Below are 18,044 nucleotides of genomic sequence, written 5' to 3'. Positions count from 1 at the left end.
ACTGAATCAAAACCAACCACAAACTAAAAGTCAGGAAGAAAGTTTGGTTATTTCAGAGTCTGACAAGAGAAATTTTTAATTTGTAAATAAACAAACAAATGCAAAACCACTCATTGTTTTGAGATTAGAACCCAGGTTAATTCAGCACCAGATTACATGTTTATCAGAAATGTTTCTTTTCTTTATTCACTCTCTAAAGTTTTCATGTAAGATGTGGGATGAGCCCTTGTTCCAGAGAAGAAAATCAAGAGCAACTTCCAGCTTTTATAACCCTACACTCTCCCCTTGCCAAAACTATCTGCTGAACCTGGATTCTTAAGTGACTATGCTACTCATTAATAAAAATGCCCAACTCTATTTGGGAGCCTGTGAATCTAAAATTAGGTTGTTATTATCTACTGGTGGGCTTGTCCCTGCAATATTGCTGCGAAGCCACATGCCTGTAAGGAATGCCGAGTGCTGATCTCATAGCATTGCTTCTTGGCAAAGTCTACTCCCTTGGCTTGTCTCAGCTGAAGATCTACCTACTGCATATCCACTCCTCATCCAGTTTGCACTGAGATTGTGAACAACCTCTCAGCTATTACCCCAAGGCTCCCTCTCCCTTTTGAAAACACTCCCAAACATTAATTCAGCTTTCACCATAAGCAGACAGCCCACCTCTTTTCTTATCCTTCCCACATCCCCCTTCCCACGCAAATTTAATTGACCCTGCTATTTAGAGAGAAATTAAAACATTGTCCTAGATATCCATGAAGAGCTTCTAAATACTTCTAAGGCTGTGCAGGAGCACAGCTGACAGATTGTAATCTGGCAATTTTGGATTAAAAAGAAATCACAGCATCTTGGACTTTCACATAGAGAAGTCATGTGGCTTCATTACCAACAATATCCGAGTGAAGCAGATTCAGACCACAGCTAGCTTGTTAACTGCAATTCAGAGGTACATTTTTTCCTCTCTTCTCCTTATTAAATTCCTATTTAATTATTTAATTTCCTATTCCAGGACAAAATAAAGATGAAGCAAGTGAAGGATGAGAAGCAGTGGAAAAGAACTATCCCAAGAGTTTGATACAGCCCTGATCTGGGGCAAATCATGGCAGAAGTAGGCATAGGCTACACACTGTCATATAATGGAGGTATTTGGATGCTGGAGAGCTGTTACCTATCTAGCAGCATAACTGAGAAGTGATTAGCCCCCCAGCCCAGATCTTTTAGAAGAATAAGCAGAGATTTAGGAACACATAGGAAAGATTCTCAGAAGGGCTGGAGCGAGGTGCAGGACTGAACTCCACTCCCAGTAACACACTGCAGCTCTGCCTGGCACATACTGCAGGTATCACGCACCAGCCCTGTAAGAAACAACCTCTCCATTTATTGCTTAAACAGAAACTTCGCTTCTTACTCACACAATTCCCCTAACAAACACACTCAAAAGGAAGGGAAGCCGCGAAGGGTGGCACTCAGCATGTGTATAAAAACATGCCAGAAACTACACACTGGCCAAGCCTTTTCCTCTGGCGCTACCTTCCCTTTTCCCAGCTCACATCATCCTGGGAGGGACCGCAGTAAACACTGTCGTACTCCACTGATATTTCTGGCTTGACAAACAGGCGTTGGAACATGTCGGTGGTGCTCATTGGGCTTGGCTTTGGGGGACTGACAAATGTTTTCTGCCAGCCTGCTTTTTCCAGCTATGAATCACGCGATGGCAGCAGCAGCCCGGCCGCTCCAGGTCAGGCCTGCTGCTGCACTGGATGGTGCACCTGCGCAGCGCAACCCATCTAACCACTGGGGGTTAGAGGTGGCTCTCCTCCTGCCCCACACCATAACAAAGGAGTGCAGAGTGAAGCTTTCAGCAAATCTTCTGAGACAGGTGCAGAGGAATGGAAAGGTCCTTCTGCGAGAGTTGGAGCAGCTCTTTGCTTCCTTAGAGCATCATTTCCTCTTTCATTAATGAAGGCTATCAAGTAGCTGGTTTTATCTTTCACCTGAGGATCAAGGCAATGCAGCCTAAACAATGTCACCAGAAGCTGAGTGGGTTCAACAAGAAAAGAGCAATTCAAGTACCCTATTTCTTGCCCATATTTTTTATTCACCTGCTGTAGGCTCCCGTTGACCACAGGATACTGGGCTTGGTAAACTTTCAGGTGACCTTACGTATACTTAGTGCCTACTCAGTGACCAGAACATTAGAAGACAAATCAACCCAGGTTATACCATGAATCCTGCAGTTAAAATAACTCAGCATTTCTTGGATGAGAAATTAAAAGCTCATTTTCTTGTTTCAGTGCTAGCTGGCAGTGATATCTGGCAGATAAGCTGACATTTACGGATGCCAAGATAATCGCTGTGATGAAGAAACAAGAACAAGAGAGATACATGGGACCCACTAACCCAAATCAAAGACAGATCAGCAAACTACTATCAGGAAAAATGCTCACATCTTCCTCATAACTGTATTTGTCCCTGTTTTGATATTCCAGCAGTTGGTGGTTAGAATAAGAAACAATAGACACAGCTTCTCAAGGTGTAGTAAGACCACATCCCAGTCCATCTGCTCAAACTATACTGCTGTGCAGAAAGAAGCACAGGATTTATGGGGCCAATGAGGATTAACAAGAGGGTGTCTGGCTCTAAAGCACTGATATAACCTTTCTGGGAAAGAAAGTGCTTTTCTACTGCTCCAAGGAGAGTTTAGAAATTGAAACAGCTTCCCTTCTTTGGCAAAAATTGAGGTTAGGCTTCAACACGTGCTATGGAACCTCAAAACATGTTTCAAAGCATTTTTGCCTTTCTATTCAAATTTTTGTGAGTCTGCAGTGCACTAAATCTCAAAGACCTCAGTTCTAGATGTGGAGAGGGTATGTTCAACTGTCAGTACTTGCCTACTATTATTCCCATAAAAGGTTGTGACAAGCCAACATGGATCACTTCCAAAATCTTCCTTAACAAAATGTTGCTAGGGAATGTGTTTCTTCAGAAATGTGCTTTTATGTTACTGGAACCTCCATGTGTGATGTTAAGTTACAAGGGCAAAAAGTGGTTTTGTTGGTATAGCTTATTTGGGAATAATTAGCTACAGCCATAGGATACAACAATTTCATCTATTGATATAGAAACAAATGCACTGGAACAGACCATAGCTGATACCAACAGCTTTGCTTCCCACCTGGAGAACAAGAACATTATGTGCCACTTGAATCAAGCTTGGAGATCTGAACTCCGCAGGCGAGGGTAAAACAGTGATACTCAAAAAACTTTGCATGGTTTGCAATTCCTCAGCTCTGAGCATCTCCAGAATTTAGGTAATACAAATGCTGTTTCTCCCAGTGCGTTAAATCCCATGCTTCACCAGAGTGGGTAGTATTTCTGGAGGTTTTACTATCCAAAAGCAACGTTCCACCTTGTGAAAGTCATTTAGAAGCCTGTGAGCATGGCCTGTGAGTTTGGGAGCAAAGAAAAACCTCTCTTCTGGCAGTGCTGAGGGATATCTGCAAATCTCTGGGGGCTGGCTGTGAGCATACTCTCCAGCTATACACCACTGAAACTATTTTTTCAGGACAAATTCTCAAAAAAGCCCCAGAAGAAACCCTTTCCTCTATGCAAGATGCCAGAGACACATTCCCCAGCCTCCTCTGCCAGAACAACTCAAACATTAGCCCAGCACCTGGCACTTGTGGCAAAATGAGAGACAAAAGGAAAAAAACTCAGTTCAGATGACTCACCATGGCCCAAAAATTATGCTTCTGGAGAGGAAACAGAGCAATGGATCCCTCTGTATTTTGGGCACTCCAAATCCCCATGTCTACACCATTCTATTGCTGACAAAGAGCACTCTGCATGCACAGGAACTTCCAGACCTGCAGCACCACAGAAATGCATATAGCACTGGAGAGGAGCATGACAGCAAACAACTCACTTCCTCTTTTACTGGTATGCAAAGGTGGCTGTCCCCTGAAAACCTCTGGATTCTTATCTCCATTTGCCAACAAGCAGGTCTCAGATTTTGAGGCACTGGTTAAAGACAAGCAGGTACAGCTGAAGGGTTTGTAACCTTTCCCACTCTTGACCCCCACACAGCCCCCAACCAGCTCTATCCTTCATTGTCTGTCCTCTCTCCATCTCTCCACCACTGCACAATCACATTTTCTTTTTTTTTTTTTTTTTAATCCTATCCACACTGACTTCCCCATGTCTATAATCACCTGTTTCCAAACAGACAGCAGAAAGCTCTTGTCACTGTGCTTATAAAATGTGAAGATCTCCATCTCTCATGTAGAACAAAACCTCTTCTGCCTCAAACTAGATCCATCCCTTCTCTCTTGCCTTAGAGTTAAAAATAAGCTCTGCCAGGCTGGATACACCTTTTTGTCCTCTGTTTATTCATCACCTAATAGAAAATGCTTCTGCTGTGTGACTAGGAACATCTCTATTATAAAAGGACATACAGTAAGTCACCAAGTCACTCTGTTTTAGATACCAGAGCTGTTCAGGAATATAGATTTTCTCCCAAACATTCACTACAAATATAAAATCTGGGACAAAACCCCCCCATTTAAATAAAGATCCCTGTTCCCTCCCTATTTATACAGAAGGCTTTCCCTTCAGAAGTCCAGTGGGAGCCCTTTGGTGCCAACTGCCTCCTATTAAGTGTCTGCACACCAGCAGTGCAATAGGCCCTTGATCTTAATTGGCACCCTTGGGTGCCATCGTTATGTAAATGAGCAATAATCCTTCTTCGCTTCCTAATCCAAACAGTTACTGCAGGATCTGTTGCACTGTTAAGCATTGCCCAGTTTACTCTGAAATGGCCGCACTTGGAAGGATGATCCCCTTAACACCCTTTCCCTGGACAACCTTACAGAGCTGCCTCAGGCTTAATGTTTTCAAAGGGCCCTGGGATCCTGAAATAAAGACAAGATTGGCTTTGGAAAACACCAGCAACTTCCCTCTGGAAACAGCCACAGAAAGTAAGGAGTTGCATCTGGCTGCAGACAGACACCCATTTATTTCTTTTGCTGCTGAGTAGATTGAGGCTGCACTTGTACCACGGACTTCCCAGGTACCCTGTTCATGTCTGTGCTCCTGCCCTGACTCCTTACTGAAAGAAAGCCAGTGCAGGCACTGTATTTCTCCCAGTTATATACTGACTTCCATGTGGACAGAACCCTGGTACTTGGGCTTACAGGGAACTGTGGTGTATGACACTAGGTCTTTTACCTGGACAATGAGATGGGACCACCATGAATTTGTGAGCATGCCCTGCTAGAGAGACATCAAACAAGCTATAAAAAAAAACCACCTGACTGACCATGGTGCCTAAACCTGCCTGTTGGAGTGACTCCTTCCTTAGCAGGGACAGCTGGGCATTGCTACAGGCAATACTTGAGACATGTCCATCCATGACCTACCTGTCAAATACAAAGTCTAGAGAAAATTTCTAGGTAACATGAGGGACAGAATTCAGTTCTTCCTGCACCTTCTTCCAGACTTGTCCTGAGCTAAAATAATTTAGATTTCATCTATTTTAAAAGGTCTGTGACCCACAGAGCCACGTGTACTGTGCATGTAGAGCTCAACGGGGTGCAAATTCAAGTACCACCTACTTTCATGCCAGTTCACAGTAATGTTTGTGGGTTATAAATACTGCAGCACATGCAGCGCACAGATGCTTAGACCAAGAATACATAAGCTGAATCCTTCCTGTGGCTGAATCTGTAGTTAGACATAAATACATTAAACTTTTTCTATTCTACATACTTCCTTTCTGTTTGGACTCAGTACTGAGTCACTGCATGTTGGTATTTCTGCATATGCAGCTCTGAATGGGTGTTTCAAATGGTACACAACACTGGGACTTGTGTTCTTCCAGCAAGCACTAAGAATAATATTTGGAGAGCATTTTGGTTTTGTAGTTTTTTCTCAAAAAAAAAAAATATTTGGAGAAAAAAATACTGTTAAAAACGTGCCAATTTCACCACACTTTTTACCTTAAACCAAAATGAAGATGTAAGTGCCTTACTTGCAGAAGGACAGGGCTCTGCAAGAAACCTCTTAGCTGGGAACAGTAGAGGAAACCAGGGAACCTCTAAGAGCTGTCCCAATAAGTCCCAATCCCAGTGACACTGGACACAGAGATTATTAATGTCTGTGGCCATGAGAATCAAACCCCAAACCTACAGAGTAAACACACCTAACTGCAAAAGACTCCTCATGGGCTAAATCAAACCAGTTACTGAATTTCTGAAGAAATAGCTTCCTAAAAGCCCATATGTGTAACAAGGTTTAATGGGAGCTAACAGAATCAAAGCGATTCTGTGTCCCAGGGTAAATGCCTACAGAATTTTCATCTTCTGATCCTTAAAACCCCCAGGGTCCTGCGGACAGCTTACAAGAACAAGCCCTTACTGAAAATAAGTTTGGAATGGCTACAGCTGGGATGTTTAATCCAGGTGTATCCATAGGAAATGTAGTCTGCAGGCTGGAAAAAGCTACCGAAAAAACAACAAACACAGGTTGCCTCTCTAATGAAGGAAAGAGCCCTGGGCCATTCAATGAATGACTGGGAGCCTGTTACATAGAGGCAGCACCACGGTTATAAGAGGGGTTAAGACTGCCTTAGCTTGAGGGAAGGAAAACCAAGTCCCCAGGTGCCATCTGAGTCTATTTAATAAAGAGGATAAAGAGAGAGGCCTAACACACTACGTGGTGCCGCACAGTGCCCAGAGAAAACACCTGCCTCTTTGTTGAGAGATGTTGATGCGGCCAGCATCAGCAAGCAGAGCCAGTGGCATCGCCCATCTCGGGTTTGTGTCCTGCACAAAGATATCCTTTAGGGGCCTTGAATCATGCCCCGCTGCTGGCATTTAAGGAGGGGGCATTCCTCTCTCCATTCCATAATCTGCTTTTTAAATGTAGCAGCGCATTGTTAAGAGGAGTGGGAAATTACTGAGTTATGGGCTTACTCATTTCTCAGGCATCATTAAGGAACCAGCAAAAGATGGAAGATTTTTTTATTCACTGAGCATTTCCAGCACAGAAAAAGGTTGATCTGGTTTGACATGAGAACACAGCTTGAAGCAAACAGAAGAATTCAGACTAGATCATGACAAATCAGCCAAAGGATATGGTTACATGCTATGCTGTTATATATGCTTTAAATTAAATTAAATTAAAATTGAGGGAAAACCCCACATTGTTTCAAAACATAAAACTAAAATGCTTCATTACAAAAGGCTTAAGTAAGCCTTTTGTTCAAAGTTTTAACTTCTTTCTTCTTGGGAACAAAACAGTGAAAATTACTTACTTTTGAACGGGTTCAGTATTGCTAAGTCTGAAGAAAAAAAAAAGGAACTGTGCAAGTCTAACCACAGAGCTGTATCAGGTTCTCACTGCCAGTCCAAATTCACAAAGCAAAGCAGCTGCCAGCTACATCCTCCCCAAAGTATTCCAGATGTCTCCTTCACCACAATCCTAGCCAAAAATCCAACACAAAAGCCCCTGAGAAGACCCCTCCCCTATTAACATTCACCAAATGCTCTACCTACAGCCCAGGTTTGGAATTCAGCGTATATCTTCACATGATCCTAAGGACATACCTGCATACAGCTGCCCTCTGCTCTACCCCTCCGATGGATGCATCTCCCTGCCACCCTGTGCTCTTAGGCAAGAGGTGAAGCTTTATCTTTTGCTACAGGAATGGTGTTCTCCCAGCTGCTGACTGGGAGCAGCACATCATGGGAGTGTTTTACAGGAATACTCTATGGTGGTCTGCTTGTGCCCTCATTAGAGTCTGTGGTGAAATTCTACCCCAGCAGCAGAGTTGGAACAGTCTGTTGAAACTTGGATCTTCTGTACGTGCTTTGCTGCCAGCACTGGATGCCCCGTGAGCAGAGGGGCAAGCATGGACCACTCAGTGATACTGCTCCAAAATGGGATCCTCCTACAACAGGGTAAATAGACAACTCTGCTCTTCCAAACCTTTCACCTTGTCCTCGTGGCTTGCTGTAGGCTGCTTCACTCCATGTTCAGTGGTGGTGTGCTGCTTAGGCCTGATATCACTGTTATGTCTTTCATCTGTTCCCTCCTTGTTTCCCAGACCTGTCCTTCCCTCTTGCTGGCTCTGCCCACAGCCAAGATTCAGACAGGCTGGCACCTTACTGAGGTTCTGACTTGACAAGATGTTTCCAGCATGCATCATAACAGCAGAGAAACAGGGAAAACTGAAATTGCCATCAATGCCTTGGTCCTACATGGGGGAGAACATGTCATGGATGGACAGAGCAATCATCTCCTCTCCCCAAGTTCTCACAAGCCCTTTATGAGTCAGGAGCTGACCAGCTTCCAGGCGATTAAACCTAAATTGCCTCTCCCCTCCCTGCGATAGCAGGTCTCGGGTATGTAGCACAGGTGGAGCTATGTACTGGGTATGCTGGAGAAGGTGAGGTTGATCATCTGAGTGATATTGCTGGGAGAACCTCTGTCACTAAGCTGGGTTTCCTTCTCCATCAGCTATGCAGGCCTGATTTCAGGGAGTGGCAGGGATGAATTTGGCTCAGTTCTAACAGTTTACAATCTTCTTAATTCTGCAGAGCACCTCACAAGCCAGAGGTATCTCCAGGCCTGCGCCCCTCACCCCTTCCTGCTTCTCTTTCTATCCCTTCCCTATAAGCAGCATCAAGATAGAGGAAACTGGATGCCCATCCCTAGGCAGTATGAATATATGACAGCTAGATACTCTTTCTGATATTTGAAGTTATTTACAGTCCAGCTCAGATGCACATTTCTAGTACAATATGGCCAAAATACTCCCACCACAAGTCCCTCAAATTTATATGCTGGCTGACTGCAACTAGTGCTCAGCTTTCAAACACTGGCCTCTGGGATGTCCCAGGCAACAGGAGACCCATAAAAATGGGTGTTACGCTGGCTAAATTCCTGCTGACAAAGCATCCAACATGAGCACCTCAGCACAAGAGATAAATGCGCTGCCTACACAAGAGTGAAATACTACTAGACTGTGATCTGAGAGTGCATGCTTCAAATGGAGCTGCTAGTTAAATCCATGCTAACTACCTCTACAAAAGCCGTGATTTTCAAAGGCACAGAGCACCACCAAGACCCTTGACAAGCATGGCCTTCAAATTCACATGCAGTTTATGTTCACCTCTAGGAACCCCTGCACAAGCACCTTTGCTACAGAGCTAGAACAGGCCGGGAGCCCTCACTTCGGAACCATCTGCTGACTGCAGGCAGGAAGGGCATGGTGCCTGCTGATATGCTGCCTCCCACTGAAGACACTAACTGAAGATCCTCATCACGTGAATGAAAGCAATTACAAGGTATTTAATAAGGAAAGGGGAGCTGAAACCTTGTTTAGATTTTAATCTTCAGGGTGTGTCCGTCTGCAGGCAGGCAGCCAGCTCAGTTCTCCCTCTGCACCATCCCGGGTGCTGCAGTGGTCCCTGCCTTGGGTTTTTCAACGCACTTTGAATTTTTCAAGAGGCTTCAAGGTATGCCACTGCTGCTAATGGGATAAAGAGTCTCTGTCTCTCAGCAGCACTTCAGAGCAGCTCTGAAAACCTTCATCCTTCCCAAGCAAGCAGGTGGCTGTGCTACACTAGACAAGCTGAAGAGCTCCGTTTGGCTGCCCAGGGGGCAGGCAATACACACACACCCCATCACAGTGGTACCAGCAGGGGAGCCAAGAGGTGGCTCAGGCACCACAAACTCTGTTCTTACCCTCAGCAGGGAGTGATCCCTGCAGATCACAGCCTGTGGGCTGAACGAAGGACTAACTGCAGCTGTGCTCATCTGTCCCCATGGCCACTGCTCTCCCCAAGGCCATGGAGGCCGCAGCTGGCCCTGGGCAGCTGGCAGAGGGAGAGGGTGATGTCTCCTTGCCCATTCACACAGTCCTCTGAGAAGGAGCTGATATACAGCCAGACCAGCAGTCTTTGCTAATAAATTCTTCAAGTGCCTGAAATCAGCAGCCCATCACTTAATTGGGAATGATTCTGCCTTCCATGTAAACCACTTAAAAAGACGTAATTACACCCCAGGAGATGAAACACTTACTATTCTTTAAAAGCTGACTGCAGCTCCTATTACCTGCAAACGCACAGAAAAAAAAACCTGGCAGCCATCCTCGTTTTTGATGGCTCAACTGCAACTTTAAAATGTTAATAACAATTTTTTTAGCCTGCTGTTGTCAGGAGTTTGTAGGGCACTTGTGGTAATAGCCCCTTTGCACCTAATAGCCACCTTGCCCTCTGTCCGTCTTGGTGATGAGCTGGATCCAACGTTGGACCTAGTTCTGAGGACTAAATGAATGCCCTGGGAAAGGAAGCTGAGCTGCTTTGATCCTGTAAATACAGCTTTCCTGGAGAGCGCCACAGGGTGCCTTTAGACTCCTGAACTATCCGCACAGCCCAGGCCAGCCACCGAGTTCATGTTACAGCCCTCCTGTTCCCAGTGCCTCGCTCCCTGGTCTCAGGACAGGATCGCCTTTTGATGTCCAAGGCACCAGGCTCACTTTACTGTGCTGGTCCCTGTGAGAGCTACACGGTGAGATGCTCTGTGCCAGGAAATGCTGTGTCAGTCAGATGCTGTCTGGACAGGTACCCCAGAGCTGACCCATGCACTCCTGCCTTCCCTAGTCCCTGCAACAGGGAGTTAAACTCTTAATGACCTTTCTGTTGAGATAGCAATAGACAGCAAACTATGTCCTAAACCAGTGTTATTCTCCTTCAGCCCAGTGTCTACGTGGCATCACTTACGTGACCAACTGCAAAGCAATTCTGTCCCGCTTACAGTGATCCAGGACCTGCAGCCAGCAGCTCTGGGCTCTCTGCTGCCTGCTAGCAGAGACCACCCGTGCTGTCACACTGCTTTCCAAGGAGCTCTCACATGTTTCTCCTGTTCCTGGGTAGAAGCACTGAACTCATTTCACCAGCTAGAAACTTGTGTGCTAATGGAGGACTCAGCCAGTGAACTGAGTGCTGGCCCTCAGCCGCAAACAGGACTGAGGTCAGTCATGCGGAAGAATATCCTGGTTTAATAATAATTGATGCCTATTCTGACCTTCACGGCCCTCAAATTAAAATGTATTTAAAGCTTGCAAAATGTTTGAACCTTCTTCATTTGAACCTCTCTAATTCTGCTGAGAATTTTGTCATCTAGACCTAAATCAGGGTCCAAGTCCCTACTCTCCAGCCCATATGGTGAAAGATGGGACCTTGGTTTAACATTCAGCAGATCAAGCCCATCTTTCATAAACTGACAGGAAGGAGGGTCAGGGAGAGAAAGCTTCTCCAACATAGGTCAGATGCAGCCACCAGACACCCTGTGCCAGAAAGGCAGTATTCAGGTTGCAGGATTGCTAATCCAGATCTGTGCACTGTCAAACTCCCTCCAGTGATCAGGATTAGGCGTGGGCACATACTTGCATTTCTCTTGCATTACCCAGAGCACACAATGCAAACTTTGTGCCAGTGTTATGCTTTTATGTCAGCTGTTACCTGATCTGCTGTGAAGTGAAAGCAACCCCGGGTAGACTGTACCTGATCTAGCCCTGCCAGAACAAAGTTAACCCTTTAAATTCATTTGAGCAAGTTTGAACTGGTAAAGGATGTTTATGATGGATTAGCACTTTGTGCCCAGTGGCTGTTATATTTTTGAGCCAGCATTCTTAAAACTAGATTTATTTCACCTCTGAACTCTGATTTGAATGACATCCTGCACATGGGAAGGATGGACACTTCCGTCCCACTGTCTGCACTTGGGGAAATGAGTGGCAACAGGAATTATGCTTCAGGTTTCACACTGTGAACTCACAACCTGCAATTTAGGATCTCATCCTACCTCATGCACCAAGGTATCTGACTGTGTTTGAAGTAGGAGGTTGTCAGTCAGTCTCTGAAAGTCCAGACCCACAGCCTGAGGCACACTCCAGGACTTATGAGTCTCAACGGCAAATCACACCTTGAGACCCCAGCAACTGGATGGCTGTGGGCTTTCAAATGGGGATAAACTCATGCATAACTGCCTCCCAGCAGCAGAAAGGTTTATATTGCTAAACCCCATCTGAAAGGTTATCCATACAGGCAGGGTGATGACTCCTCAGATTTTAGATAATGCTTAGCTTCTCTGAAGGACCAGCTTTTTACTCTTCCTTTCCCCCCTTCCATGCAGTGACTATTTAACACTGACACTGTTACACACACACTTGGGGATATTTAAGAAGCACCAGGAGATTTCTAAAGTCAAGCTTGTGAATGATCAGAATGCCATAGTTGAAGCAGTCCAGGCAACCTTAAATCACCCCTTCTAGGCTCGTGAAATACAATAGCTCAGCACATTCAGAGATGCTCTAATGAGAAAGCCAGGCTACAAGAGGGGGCTCTTCTCCACAGGAACCACTGCTAGAGGTGCTTGAAAAGTCAGGTGGACTCAGGTTTGAGGAGTTAGGTGGAGGCAGGCTGGGGAGGATGGATAATTACTCTGCTGCAGGTGACATTTTATGCCTCTGCCACAGTTTATCCATGATGCTAGTCAAAGAAATTAAACTGCATCACAGTCATTGAACTGCACATCCCCCTTTTTCAGGGTGACCAACATGACCCTGAACACACACTGCAGAAGCATCAAACACTTGCAGCTGCAGTGGAGCCTGGGTGTCTGTGCAGGATCTCTGTGAAGAGCCTCAGCCCAGCATGACAATTCCTCAGGATCTTGGTCACTGCTACCTGGGGACAGCAAATGCCCTTTCTTCCCCGAGCATGGGGAAAAGGGAGATGGAAACCTGCAATTGCCTGCACAGAACTCATTAACACGAGCAATGCAGACACATTTCAGATGTGTCAGAGAATGGCTGTAAAGCTACAAATGCACAATTATAATTTAATTCACTTGCAACCACATACCCCACAAAAAAAATAATTCAGTCCGACCAGAAGAATTTGGCAAACACATGAGCTATTGAATTCAGGAAAGTGTGGCATAAACTTAATTAGAGCAGTACGCAAACCTGCCTATCCCAAGAGATCTTGGGGCCCTGTTGTGCTAGGAGCTGTACAAACCTACACAGCATGACCACCCTCAAACACAAAAACTCGCTGCTGTTACTGCCAAAAATTACTGGATCATTTTTCACTATACTAGGTATACAGTTTCATTAGTCTAATTACAAGGCATTAATTCATAATTGCTCCACTAATTTCTGTATTTGAAAAGGAAGAAGGATGTAAAGGATGTTTACCGCACCCACATGCCATTGACCTTAAGTCTTGATGTCTAAAGATGAAAGCAATGAAAGCAAGAAGGAAGGAAAAGTTTGTCTTGCTTTCAAAAGCAGAGCTTTGCATTTGTTACACAGACCCACAAACAGAGCAGGACAGAACATCTTATTGAAGCTTCATGACATCGCAGAGACGGTATGAAGTTTTACCAAGGAAAAAAAATGTTTTTGTAAAAGGAAACTACAATCTTGTCATTTGTGCAAATTGGGACTTCCAATTAAAACATGTTAAATTTGGGGAAAATTTAATGCTTTTTCTTTGGCTGGATGAATAAAATAAACTAGTCTAAATACAACATCCTGAGAGAGGACATCTCTGCTCCCCAGTTCACGGTGGCACAACCTTTCCACAGCTGAATCCACCTCATCCTCCTGTTAGGGGTTTGTCCTGAAGCAGCCAAGGGCCGAGCAGACAGGTAGGGATGGGCAAATGGAGAAGGCATTCACCAAGCTTGGAAGTAGGATTAAGCAAGGACCAAGGCAGGTGCTCATCTCCTCTGTACCAGTTTTACCACTCCTTTCCAGGGTGCTGATTTCATACTAATTCAGAGAGAAACAAAATTAAGCAGAGCAGGAAAGAGAGAAAAATCTCTATCTGCAACCCTCTTTGTCCCTCAGGACATGGGTCCTGAGGAGGTGGGGTTGGAGAGGCTGAAAGTGGTGCAGCTTACCCCAAGCTTCTCAAGAGTCTGTCAAGTGTGACAGGCTCAAATTTTACCCATGTTGTCCAGACTCTGCTCACTCCTGCCCACACACAGGCTGTTCCCCAGTTACTTCACTGCCATGCCTCCTGCTCTACCTCTTAATTAGTAAATTAAGAGGGGGACAGGTTTTAGAAATATGTGGGGCAATGGGCAGGGAGGGAAGTCAGTGATCAGACAGGGGCAAGCAACAAACACCCATACCCAAACCTCCCCTCTTCTGCCTCATTTGTGTACTGAGACCATCCCTGTAGTACTCAAGTACCATTTTAGATCCACACTTTGGTCCAACACACTACAGAAAAGAGATTCATTTCCCTAATCAGTTCAAGTCTCCCTCATCCCCGCCAGATCCCTACATCAGCACGTTAGGAAAGGACAGCCCTCCTCTTCCTCCTCCTCCCCAGGCAGAGAGAGCAGGTGAACTCGGAGAGAAGCAGCACCCTAGCTTCCCTCTGCAAAGCTCAGAGGACCAGTCTCCCTGTCCAGCCCTACCTGCAGAGGCTCTTCAGCTGTTGCTTCCCCCCAAAAAGACCGATGCGGTGCAGTCTGCAAGCTATCTCCCGGCACTTTTGCCCCACAAGGGCTCGCAGCGGGTATCTCCGATCCTCCCTGGCAGCAAAGGCGGCTGTGGGCGAGGCTGAGCTCTTACCTGCCGGGCGGACGAGAGGGCTGTCTCCTGGAAGCCAAGCCTTGTTTTGAGGAGGAGACTTGGGTGTGTTTTGCCCTTCAGGGGAATCAAACAGGTTTCTCCATTCAGACAGCACGGTCTCCCCTCCCTGTAAGCTCTCCTCTACATTCCTCGCATTCTCCAGCAAATGCCATGTTCCCCAGCCCTGTGCTGCAATGGGACAGCAGAGAGCAGCCCCCCAGCTCTCACCCCACTGAATTTCTACTTAGGCCACGCATTGCCTGACAGGCTTGCCCCGCAGTAAGGGGGAGTGGGGACCCCCCTGCTACACAGGTACTGGCAAGCCTTAAGTCTGAGAGAGCCACTTAACATCCGTGGTACCCAGGTAGCATCAGGAACTGGCACTGTAATTAGCACTCGGCAGTGATTGTCTAGTTCTAACTAATTAAATGAGGTACACAAGTGTGATTATCACTATTCAGTACAGAGGAAATTGCCAGGTACTCTCACCAGTTTATTTCCCCTTCTAATTGCTGTGGTCACCACAAGATCCCTGAGGCCCAGCTTTAGTGAGTCTCTGAATGGACACAGCAAGACCCCTGGATACACTTTTTGCCAATTCCTACCGACCTGTGGTTGGGGATGTGAGTTTAGAGAACTTATGAGAAGTCAGGGCTTCAGCCCAGGAGCAGCCACATCTTGGTAAGGAGGTGGTGATGAAACCCAACCGAGCATCTTTCAGGACATGTCCCCACCTCTGTACCTACCTGCACACACTTTCCCCAGCCGCTATGAACCAATCAGAAGTGGTGCCAAGTCTGTAGTAGATGAGCTGCTGGAGAGAAGTGCTCCTGCACTCTCCTTGCAGCTCTGAGACAGATCTGCTGTAGGGTGGTGGGCAAACCACCAGCAGGCTGGCTGGGATGTGCTGTAACAGGGCTAAAAACCTATCCCTGGCTCCCAGAAGCACAAGGAAGATAAAGTCTAAAAAGCCCTGATGTCAACGTTGTTACTCCAATCCCAGATCTTTCTCTCTGATCTACTCATGCTGCAACACCAGCAACAGCGCAGGCTCAGCTGAGCTTTCTTCCCCAGAGGCTGCTGGTGATCCCAGCTGAGATAAGTGTAGGAGAGAAGATGTAATATTCACAAAGCCACACCCTGAACCCAGAGTGGGCACAAAGGGGCATCCAACTCAGGAAAAGTTAAGGTGTTTAAAGTGGGCTGTTTAAAATGTAGCCCAGACCCTACCCTAGTAAAGCATCCTCTGCTTCAGGGCTCCAGCTGTCAGCGCAGCTTTATTTTCAGTAACCCCTGAGTCATCCCATCGTTTGCTGAAGGTTTGTTCAGGTTCTTTGCTGAAATAACAGCCTGGCCAGCCTTTCGAGTACAATAGGTCCACTGCCAAGCAAGCAGAAGGGACACCCCAGGGTCTAACGACTTTTTTTTTCCACTGTGAACAGACTGTTCCACAATGAATGCTCAAAATAGAATTAAAAAAAAAGGAAAAAGCACTTATTATGAGTACCTTAAACACCAAATAAATGCATAAGGAGATCCTAAAACAATACACACAGAAGCTCAGTGTTATTTTACTAGATTCAGACAACTATTTTGTTGAACGGGCATGCATGCAGGCAAAAATATTAGTTGTCTGTCAGCATTGCTCTCTTCCTCAGAAGAAAGGAACCCAGCAAAGAATTGCTTTTCTAATTAACTAAGAGGAGATAGGTGCAGTATTAAGTAACATTTTGTTATTAGCTTGAAAATACACGTCCAAGCCTATATACAAAACATCCAAAGACAGGTCTTAAAGTCAGGGGTGTGGTGGCAAGGTGGAACAGCAGAGAATGTATTTCTGAGCTGGCACCTCCATCACAACAACTTGGGTGCACCAGTTGTTAGTGCAAGACAAGCTGAACAGCATGTAGCCTAGAGAGATAGAGAGAAATACCTCCACAACATGAAGTACCATTCAAGCGCTGTCAAACTCAACTCTTTAAAGACTCCTCAATCTTCAGCCTCCATGTTCAACCTTCATGATGCCACTAAAGCCCCACTGATTAAGCACTGACCTTACACAGCCTTCCTCCATTTCAGAGGTCAGCTTCCTTGCTACTCTATGTAAAAGTAACAGAAGTCCCTTGCTGATCCACCGGAAATCCCTATCAGTCACACATGGGGTTCTCCACGCTGTGCTAATCCTGCAGAGATGCTCCTGAGAGAAGGGACAAAAAGAGAGATTTTATTTCACTTAATTGAGCCATGGTTTTCTGATGCAAACACTACCTAGGTAATTTCAGCTGGTAGCTAACACAGCTGTGAGATGTAGGGCTGTTGCACAGCAGCACTTGTTGAGTGAAGGAGAGCATTTACCTACTCACTGTTGTACATCACACTGGCCACATGCTGCTTCTTGGGAGTAAAGCAAGAGTTAGGACTTGTCTGGGAAAGCCAAAGGAGAACTATGATACTGCTACAACTGCCATGCATGGACAGCCTACACTGGAATAAAAGGGGCTTCATTCTGCTCTATCTACTCCCCCTTTCAGCTAATTTCCTATTTAAATGGGGTACAGTTTATTTAAGAAGCCATGATTCACTTGTGAACTGCAGTGCTGGGGAGGGGCAGCAACACATAGCTTCTCCTTCCCCTTACGTCCATGGTCCCTCCAGTGCTGAGGTACCCATGTCTCCTGCAAATGCACTGCTCCACTGGGGCAACACCTGCACTTCAGCTGGAACCTTGTATGAAAGGTACTGGTTTATCATTACGATTAAACCTGAGACCTATCCAGCAGCTCCCTCTCTCCTGTCTGTTTTAAAGCAGTGTAGCCCTTCACTTCAGGGGAGGCACTTCCATTTGAAGTAATGTAATTGCAAGGAGAATCAATCTCATGCATTTCAGAGACTCAAGGTCTGCACAGGGGGATCACCAAGGGCAACATCATGTCCCTAAAACACTGCACCCTCGTCATCATTTAATACATGGCTGCAAAACACCTCTTTCTGCTGAAAGAGTAAAGCAGAGAAACTCTTCTAGCCCTGGCTGTTACTAAAGAGGAGTGGAGAAATGGATGCCCCAAGGACAGCATGAAAGTCAGGGACCTCTCAGGGAATGGGTTTCTTCATTAACAGCAAGAGAGGCAGAGCACACTTTAAAAAACCTGGAAAGAAGGAAGTCTCAAGAACAGTTGTCTTCCAGGACTGGCAGAACATGAAAAGGGACCTTCTATCTTTCTCACATTGGACTAGGGCAACACCAGAGGGTCAGAGACATTAGATACTACAGGAAATGTAGTGTAGATGTATATAAATGTTAGTATACAAGTATATTAATGTAAACCATAGCTTTGTCTTTTATTTCCCAGTAAGGAGAGTAGGATAGGAACACACTCCCCCCCCCCCCCCC

The 18,044-nt window shown here is 45.7% G+C and overlaps 1 protein-coding gene across 9 annotated transcripts in view; it reads right to left on the bottom strand.

Moving 5' to 3' along the window:
- Positions 1–14,654, bottom strand: part of ZNF185 (zinc finger protein 185 with LIM domain) — a 50,518-nt gene extending 35,864 nt beyond the window's left edge. For all 9 annotated transcript variants that reach the window (XM_026848717.1, XM_026848721.1, XM_026848722.1 and 6 more), the window contains exon 1: positions 14,497–14,654. The gene's annotated coding sequence lies outside the window, so the exon portion shown is untranslated. The remainder of the gene's footprint in view (positions 1–14,496) is intronic.
- Positions 14,655–18,044: the final 3,390 nt, after the last annotated feature.

This window comes from Athene cunicularia (genome assembly GCF_003259725.1).
Source record: "Athene cunicularia isolate RWA chromosome 4 unlocalized genomic scaffold, athCun1 chr4_part3, whole genome shotgun sequence".
Lineage (NCBI taxonomy): Eukaryota > Metazoa > Chordata > Aves > Strigiformes > Strigidae > Athene > Athene cunicularia.
The sequence above is the reverse complement of the archived record's forward strand: the minus strand, read 5'-3'. Positions and strand labels throughout refer to the sequence as shown.